Source organism: Diceros bicornis, chromosome 35 (genome assembly GCF_020826845.1).
Source record: "Diceros bicornis minor isolate mBicDic1 chromosome 35, mDicBic1.mat.cur, whole genome shotgun sequence".
NCBI classification, from domain to species: Eukaryota; Metazoa; Chordata; class Mammalia; order Perissodactyla; family Rhinocerotidae; genus Diceros; species Diceros bicornis.
The window spans coordinates 25,643,369-25,652,521 of NC_080774.1; the positions used below are offsets into that span (position 1 = coordinate 25,643,369).

General features: G+C 43.2%; 1 long non-coding RNA gene across 2 annotated transcripts; it reads left to right on the plus strand.

Moving 5' to 3' along the window:
• The first annotated feature begins 829 nt into the window (after nucleotides 1–829).
• Nucleotides 830–8,677, plus strand: LOC131398667 (uncharacterized). Of its 2 annotated transcripts, none has more exons than XR_009216954.1 (3): nucleotides 830–1,295; nucleotides 7,654–7,740; nucleotides 8,370–8,677. It is a non-coding gene; the product is annotated as an uncharacterized LOC131398667 (long non-coding RNA). The 2 variants fall into 2 exon arrangements; XR_009216955.1 differs by lacking the exon at nucleotides 830–1,295 and adding an exon at nucleotides 6,026–6,552.
• Nucleotides 8,678–9,153: the final 476 nt, after the last annotated feature.

The following is a 9,153-nucleotide window of genomic DNA, read 5'->3' on the forward strand; positions in this document are numbered from 1 at the left end:
GTGTGGCCTCAGCACGGCCGGAGAAGCAGTGCGTAGGTGCGCGCCCGGGATCCGAACCCTGGCCGCCAGTAGCGGAGCGCACGCACCTAACCGCTAAGCCACGTGGCCGGCCCTACTACTTGGAAATTATTTAGACGTTAAATCATATTCTCATCAATATTTTGGTTATATAAATTAGAAGCCAAATGTGAAAAAGTAAGGGAAAGATTTGGATTCATGCATTTCAAGATTTCATATAGATCAAAAGAACTCATCAGGGAAGATATCATTCCCTTGTTCAAATATTTCTTTATTATCCTTTTAATGTTTATGAGATCAGTAATCATAGCCCCTCTCTCATGTGTTATATTAGTAATTTGTGTTTCTCTCTTTTTTTCTTAATTAGCCTGGCTAGAGATTTATCCATTTTTTGATCTTTTGAAAAAACTAGTTTTGGTTGATTTTTCTATTGATTTCTCATTTTCAATGTCATTAATTTCTGCTGTAATTTTTATTAGTTCTTTTCTTCTATTTGCTTTAGGCTTACTTTTTCTTCTTTGTCTAGCTTAGATTATTGTTTCAGAGCTTTTTTTTTCTCACCTATGCATTCAATGCTATAAATTTCCCTCTAGGTTCTGCTTTCACTGCATTCCACACATTTTGATAAGTTGTATATTCATTTTCATTTAGTGGAAAATATTTGAAATTTCTCTTGAGACTTCTTTTATTGATCCATGTGTTTAATCTCTAAATATTTTGGGACTTTCAAGCTATCTTTTTGTTTTTTTCCCCTACCTTAATGTCCTTGGTCTGAGAACATACTTTGTATGGTTTCTATTGTTTTAAATTGTTGAAGTTTTTTGTTTTCTTTGTTTGTTTGTTTTTACCCTGAATGTGGTGTGTCTGGTGAATGTTGCCTGTGAGCTTTTGAAAACTCTGTATTCTGCTTTTGTTGGATGCAGTATTTTACAAATGGTAATTAGATCTAGTTGATGGATGACACGGTTCAGTTCATCCTTACTGGTATTCTGCCTGCTGCATCTATCAATTACTGAGAGAGCAATGTTTAGTGTTATAGTAATGGACCTGTCTATTTCTCTGTCCACGTCTATGTCTGTGTCATCCTTTTCTTGGCTATTCTAGATGGTCATGTATTGATCCTGGCCAGAGCTCAAACCTGAGCAGTGATCAAGGAGCCTGTCCCTCTGGATCCGACAACACTCTGGTGTCCACACACATCAGGAACCAGCGTTTTTCCCTGTCCCTGCTGGCGCGAGTCCGCACTGGAGCTACTGCAGCCACTGCTCAGGGTGCAGGTGAGCTTGGCTGAGAGCCCCAGGGAGGCAGGTGCAGAGGGCAGCTGAGTCAGTACAGGCTAGAGAGGGACCTTGGCAACACAGAACCTTATTAGGGCTCCAGTTGGGAGTCAGATGAACAGATGTTGGAGGGGATAGGACAGGAGTGGGGACTGGGTGGGGCTGGCCTCTATGGAGGCAGTGACCACTGCCCTCACATGACCTGTGACTATGATGAGGAAGGTGAGGTGGGTGCAGGCTGCGGTGGAGACACACAGAGTTAGGACATTCAGGTCCCAAATTGAGGCTGGTCTCTCACAACTCATTCCCTCAGGATAGTGCTGGGCGGGGCTTATACCTTTATGCAAATTGGCTCCCTGTGGGTATTTCAAGGGTGGAGGGCTCAGATTGAGGGCTGAGTTCTCCTTGGTTTCACAGAGTGTGCTTCTCCCTCATGGAGAGACACTGACTGCACCCCTCAGGACTCAGACAAGGCCTCCTGGTCCCTGAGTCACAGCCTGTAGGTGGAGCCCAAGTGTGTGTCCTGGAAAGACCTCACGGTCCACTTCCCATTTCCCAGGTGATCTCCACAATACTTCTGACCCTCTGTATTCCTGCGTATTCCTCTGCCCCACAGTGGAATGCAGCTACTAACTCATTTAATCCTGGAGCCTTTCACGGGCACCTGTCCCACCTTTCATCTTTGATGGGCCAGTCCTTCAACTGTTATTCAGCAAACACCTATGATGTGCCTTCCTCAGGCCAGTCCCCATGCTTGGCTCTGGGGAGAGAGGTGACGCAGGAAGAGAGAGTTCCTGTCTCAGGGTTACTCAGTCCTTCACAGGACACTCCCTACAAATAACAATTCGTGGTGAGTGTTGCCAACAGGGCCTCTGATCACTTCTGGGGGAGACGCAGGGCAGCTCACCATCTGGGCAGAAGAGAGAGAGTTTCCACATTAGTGTGGTTTACTCCACAGATGTGCTGGCGTCAACTGGACCTGGGAAGAATTTGGTTGGAGGAGAGGGAAGCTGTGAGAAGTGGCTTTCTTTTTTCACCTTCTCAGTTCCACTAACCATATTAGAGATTTTCTTCAAACAATGAGGACTTATATAACCAAGTGACTGTGAACACATTTCCATTACGCTGAAAACAAACATTAGGTAAATCTTAATATTTATACACCTCACTCCCTGATGAAGATGGGCAGGAAGCTGCACAGAACACTGATGCTTGTACAGCACTGGCTGCTAAAGCATTGCCCCACTTCCCATAACTACAGTGACAGATGTGGAGTGTTCTGTCCTGGCTGAGAGGAAGAGTCCTCAGCGTTGGGTTAAGTGTGGCTGTCATGAGGAGGACATTGAATGTGAGGGTGAAAATCTACACCTGAGATGAAGAAGAAGGAAGGACAGCCTCCCAGACTGACCTGAGAGGTGTTTGGTCTCACTAACGTGCTCATTTGCCTGTGACAATGACTGCTGTGATAGTGTGAACAGTAATGTTTGGCTTCATCCTTGGGCTGGCCAGGGAATGGTGAGGGCAGCTCTGCCTACAAGCAGGGACCCCTGGGACCCCATTGCTGGTGCCATTTAGACCGCAGGTACCTGGTGGGGCTTCTGTTGAATCCAGTGGGCATAGTTACTGGTGGTGATGCTCCAGCACTGGAGCCACAGACAAGTATGACTGTCCTCCCAGGAGTTGTGGACAGGGAATGTTCCTGGGAAGGGGCTCCTGACCAAGGGCAAGAAAGGAGGCCTCAGGACAAAAGACAGGGGGTGGACTCAGAGAGCGCTTGCTCAGTGTCCCCTCGCTGACTCTGACCTGGACAGTGACTGAGCAGAGGGGAAAGAGACACTTCCCTCCATGGAGCAGACCCCCCAGCAGTGTTCTTCCAGGACCTGCCCTGGATGTGGAACCCCACAGGTCCCAGCATCACTGTGGACACCCTGCAGGCAGGTCCAACAGTTTCATCATAATTGTCTCTGTGTTCCTGTGAGGGCAGCAAGTAGGGAGGGTCACAGCTGTTGTCACTTCACACATCTGAGATTGTTAAGCAGGTGCATGTCCCATACAGGGCCTATGGGGACATTTCCTAGCATCCCTCAGGATCTTGACACCAGGCCCACACTGCTCCCTGGTGACCAGAGGACATGTTCACTCAGCCTAAGTGGGCTCATGCCTTGACAGCCAAGCCTCTTCCTGCTTTCTTCAGACATCACGGCCTCTCTTGAATAGTGAGTCTAAGATTTAACGTGGGGCAGAAGCATGAATTTTCTCTGGAGGAGAGAAAGGTTAGGAAAGGCAGCTATGGCAGGTAAGGGTATGTTGTGAACAGGCTTGTGTTTCAGAGGGAAGGAGAAGACGTGAATTCAGCTGAAGAGAAAATATCACTGTCACTACAGTTATCCCCATTCTTAAAAGAAGACTCACTGTTCAATCTTATTTTTGAAATTTAATAAAATAATGATAATAATAATAATTGTAGAATAAAATGAAGTCAACAAACTTCTGAGAACAAGATGGAATCTGTGTGGTAACTGGGACCTAAAAACAAATGGAGTCAAGCGGCCATGATGGGACCAGGATGAGGTCACAAACTCTGTTCCCAGAAAAACCACAGAATGCACTCTTAAGCTTTTTAATCTGCCCAAGTTCTTGACTTTGTGAAAGTCCCTAACAGCCACATGGATGTAACCAATAAAACTGTGACCTGGGCCAACCAGTCTGGACCAAGCAGTCTTGCATCCCTTATTTGCATAAGTGGACCTGAGTGAGAACCTGAGTGGGAACATTTTTTTTAAAAGGCAGCCCCCTTCCTTTGTTCTCCCAAAGAGTACTTTTGCTTTGCTGCTGAAGGCTACATCTCCCGGATTTGCAAACTAAAGCTATCCTGACTAAATCCTTGTATTTCAGAGATTTTTGCTGACATTCTTTGGTGTCAGAAGTGGGATCTGAAGTGACCTCTGGACACTTCCCCACACCGTCCAGGACCAACGTATCAGCACCTGCAAGAGCCCCTGGAGCTTAGTGCTCCTCAGTGGTGTTGAGAGACATCCTGATAAGTCCTCTCAGATCCAGGATCTCCTATGGTTTCACTTAGAGGTCTCAGAAAGATTTTTGTCTGAGAGTCTCCATCACTAAGGATTTAGGAAAGGGGGAGTTTCCTATCCAGGTGTTTCAATGCCCACTTCCATTTCTTGTTGTGACAAGGCAAAGTTCTTAATGGGAAGTTCCCTTTCAGAAAGATAAAATTCACTCAAGCTCAACATGGGAAATCCATGTTCAAAGACAGACTCTGCTGATCAGGGAATCCTCTGTTGGTTAATGGATGTCTGTTTAGTTGTAACTTAGAGGGGAGAGACAAAGGGAACAACTCACTCCACCATGATGCTGACATCACTCCCCAAGATCTGATTTTGATTCTTTTGGGTATACACCCAAAAGTGGGATTGCTAGATCATGCTAAGTGAAATAAGCCAGTCATGTAAGGACAAATATTGCATGATTGCACTTATATGAGGCATCTAACATAGTTAAACTCACTGTAGTTGATACCATTGCATTGTGTAATGGAAATTTGCTAAGAGATTAGAACTTAAATCTTCTCAACAAAGAAACAAAACAAACGGTAAGTATGCAAGGTGTTGGATGTGTTAATTAACTTGATGGGGGAAATTCTTTCACAATGTGTTAAATTATCACGTTGTAAACAGCTGACAATTTTATTTCTAAATTATACCCCAATATAGGTGAAAAAAAAAAACAGTAAATGTCAAATTCATAGAAATAGAAAGTAGAATGGTGATTGCCAGGAGTTGGGGGAGGGGAAATGGGGAGTTGCTGTTCAACAGGCATAAAGTTTCAGTTATGTGAGATGAATAAGTTCTAGAGAGCTGCTGTACAATATTGTGTCTCTAACTCACAATACTGTAGTGTGAACTTAAAAGTTGATTAAGACAGTCGACCACATGCAAAGTGTTCTTATTACAAAAAAAAATTTAGGCAATTTCTGGTGATCACAAAACGCTTTGAGTATATAACTGAAGGAGTAGTACACCAAGTATCAAACTCTAGAATTAGATAATCTTCAAGAAATAAAAACTATTATTGTTTGATAATGAAAGAATTAACATCTTGCTAAATGTGTGCCCTGAAAAAGATGTACAGTATTTATAAATTCAGAGTTGAGAGGATCTAACAATGTAAACTTTTAATAAAACAACTCAATACTTAGTGGACACTCAGTAAATGCTTGTTCTTGTTCCCTTTCTGGAGACTTTTGACCCAATTATTTTCCAGAGGCATCAATAGAAATCACATCCATGTACTTAGAGATCGTGTCTTTTATAAATACATGTGTAATTATGATCATTACATAATGCAATGTGAAGATGGCAAACTCGATACAGAGTCAGCAAGTTCCTAAACTGTAATTTTTAAGATATTGATTTACTTTTTCTATTTAAAAAAAGATAATATATCTAGCTATTCTAAAATTCTAAGTTACCAAAGGTGTTTACTTATAAAATTTTCTTAACCTTGACTTGGGGCTGATATTTTGCACCATGATTTGTCTGTCCATCCATTCATTCATCTGTCCTTCCTTCCTTCCTTCCTTCCTTCCTTCCTTCCTTCCTTCCTTCCTTCCTTCCTTCCTTCCTTCCTCCCTCCCTCCCTCCCTCCCTCCCTCCCTCCCTCCCTCCCTTCCTTCCTTCCTTCCTTCCTTCCTTTCTTCCTTCCTTCCTTTCTTCCTTCCTTCCTTCCTTCACTGTTTCCTTCCATCATATTTTCTTTCTTTCCTGTCATCCTCACTATCCTCTACCCATCCATGCATTCATTAATCCACATATTCATCCATCTATCCATCATTATATCCATTTATTTATTCATCTGCCCATCTATCCATTCAGCATGTCATGGCTACCATGCCCCATGCTCTTGCTTTCATCTGGTTAGAAATGAGTTAAGTCTACACCCCCAGTATATGGCCGATTCATTATCTGAACTACTGTCTGTGCAACCTGGACTGAAACCTGATGAACCTGGGCAGTGGCTGCACTCACACTGAGTGTGCACCAGCTCTGCTCACGTCCTTCCCCTTCATAATTCAGTCTCTACTCTACAAACTCCAACAACTTGCCAGATGCCCATTTGTCTGACCCACTGCGGGTAACAGGCTTTGTTTCTTCGCATGTTATAATACATCGAGAAAGATCCTTGGGAAAGGCATTCACAATAGATAGAGCTTTGACATCTTGCTGGCAGAAGACCAGAGGTAAGTTGGTAATAATTTATTCTAAGTTCAAACTTCTGATCCCACTGTTCACTGGCTTCCCAGCAGAGCCCCATGAATCAAAGTTGGGCCTCAGGAAGATCATGGAGTTTAGTGTGCACTTAAAACACCTATCAGATGGATTGTGTGGGAAATACCTTTATTTAGATGAGACCATGTAGAAAGGCAGCAGAGCACAGTGAGTGAGAGCGTGGATGCTGGTGCCTGATGACCTGGGTTCAAATCCCACTTAGAAGCCACATGAGCCTGGGAGAGTCATGCGGTTCCTCTGTCCTCAGTTCTCTGCATTGTTATATAAAAAATAGGATCTACTTAATAATATTTTGTTATGAGGCTAAAAATGATTAAATACAGGTAAAGCCTTAATAAAGAGAACTAGTACTTCATAAGTGATCTATAAGTGTTTAATTGTTAAATATCTGGAAGAATAAACTAGACTCTTGGTATTGATTGAATTCAGAGAGGGGTCTTGGACGATCCCAGGGCAGTGGAGGATGGAAGTTGACTCTTCATCCTTTACAGGGATGTGATGCTTTACAGCTCATGGAGAATATCTGTATCCTCTCCTGTGATCCTCCCATCAGCCCGGTGGGGTGGGCAGAGTAAGGGCTGTACCCCATACATTATACTTGAGGGTATTGACATTTAGAGAGGTAAGTGACTTTCCCAGAGTCACAACACTGATGAGTGACAGATTTGAGACAGGAAATGTTTTTTCTTTTTTTTCCCCTGGGGAGGGAGACCCCTGAACAACTGAGACCTCTAGATCACGTTCTCATCCCTGAATCAAGAGCTCACCTCACTCACTTTCTCAAATTCTCCTACCCCAAAGTTTGTAAGAGGACACAGTTGATGCCCTGAAGGAGATGCTGATATAAGAGCAGGTCCCAAATCATAAACTGTCTTTTTCCCTCTACCTTTCAATCTCTGACCCAAAATATGACAGTATCCTCCAATGAAAGCCTCTGTGGGGGAATTTTGGAAGTCAAACATGCAACCGTCTTCCCCAGTATCTTCACACTCAGTGCCTTGTGATGGGTGTTTCTGATGATCAAGTGACCACTTTTCTCCTTTTTTCCCAAGGTGACTCAGACCCCAGGACATTCCAAACCAACTGCTGCATGAAGGCTCTGCAAAGAATAAGCTTCACCTTCACCTGTCCTACCCTGGGTAAGCAGTCAATGTGAAATAAGTGGAACAATGGGCATCTGGACTGGTGCTTTGGTAGTTAAATGAATTAAGTCTGCATCCCCCAATGTCTTGCTAATAGATGTGAGCAATTGGCTGTACAGCCTGGACCCAGCCTGGTGGGTAATGGGCAGTGGCTCCACTCATACTGAGTGTCCAACTCTCTGCTCATTCCTTCCTTACCAAAGTACAGTTCATTATTTATTTATTTTCCATACCTACCTCACCATGGCGAAAGACCAGTTAGGTATTTTTTGATCTAATAGATATGTATGGATATTTCATTACTGTAATCATGTGATTGAGCATCTTTGCATATGTTTATTGCCATCGTACATCTTTGCTGAGCTATTCCGTTTTTAGTCATATTTTTTCCCAGTTTCCCTCTGCTCACTGATAGAGGGGGTCATCAGACTTATGTACTCCTCCCTCCTCAGTATGTCTGGCATGTGCCCCTCTATATTTTCCTTGTTTATTTCACTGCCATGGACTTCCTTCAGACCCTCATATACTCTTATTGCCAGGTTTGATTATAATTTAGTCATAAGATATCTGGCTCAAAACAAGCTGTCTGATGTTTGTAAAATCTCCTTTGATCCCCATATCTCCAGAGTCTGGAGTCCTGCACAGGGCAGAGTGAGGCCCAGCATCACACCAGCACCCCCTCTCCAGGCTGCCCCCTTGTGCCCATCCCACTAGATGTCTCATCTATGGTCCTTGCTCTTCGATGTCTGCAGAGATTGTCTCATTCTCTTCCCCCTTGAGGACCTCCCTTCCAAGGTTTACACCTGGAGCAGGTGTACTCACCCTTCAGGATCCAGGTTATCTGCAAGGTCTCTGTAGCCCCACATAGAGTGATTTCCTCAACTTTCTGCTCCACATTGCAGTACACTCACGCTGACCTCCACAGCCATTTTCACAGGTAACTCTGCTTATGTGAGTACCTGTCTCCTCACTAGACCTCAGTCATTGCCAAAGGAGAGAACATATTAAAAACGATGACATTAGAAGTCTCCTCCATAGTATCTGAAACTGAGAAGGCACCCCAGGTGGGAATAAAGACAATGGAAAAGTTGTGTTCTGTGTATTTTTAGGTATGAAAAATTTTTTGTTGGTTTTTGTTCCCTCAGGGGTGGTTCTCATATGAATAGAAGACTGCTATAGATTCAAGACTAATTCTTTCTGAATCTTTAAAGTTCAATTGTCAAATATTTTTATTATATCTATAGGTCTACCCAATTTTAACAATTGTTTTAATGGGACATTGATATTTTTCCACTTAGGTAATTAAAGGTAATTAAATATTTTTAAAATTTAAACTTCATTCAATAGTTAATTTAACATTTTAATGTTTTTTCAATTACTTCAATTGACTTACAAGGAGAATCATCCTAT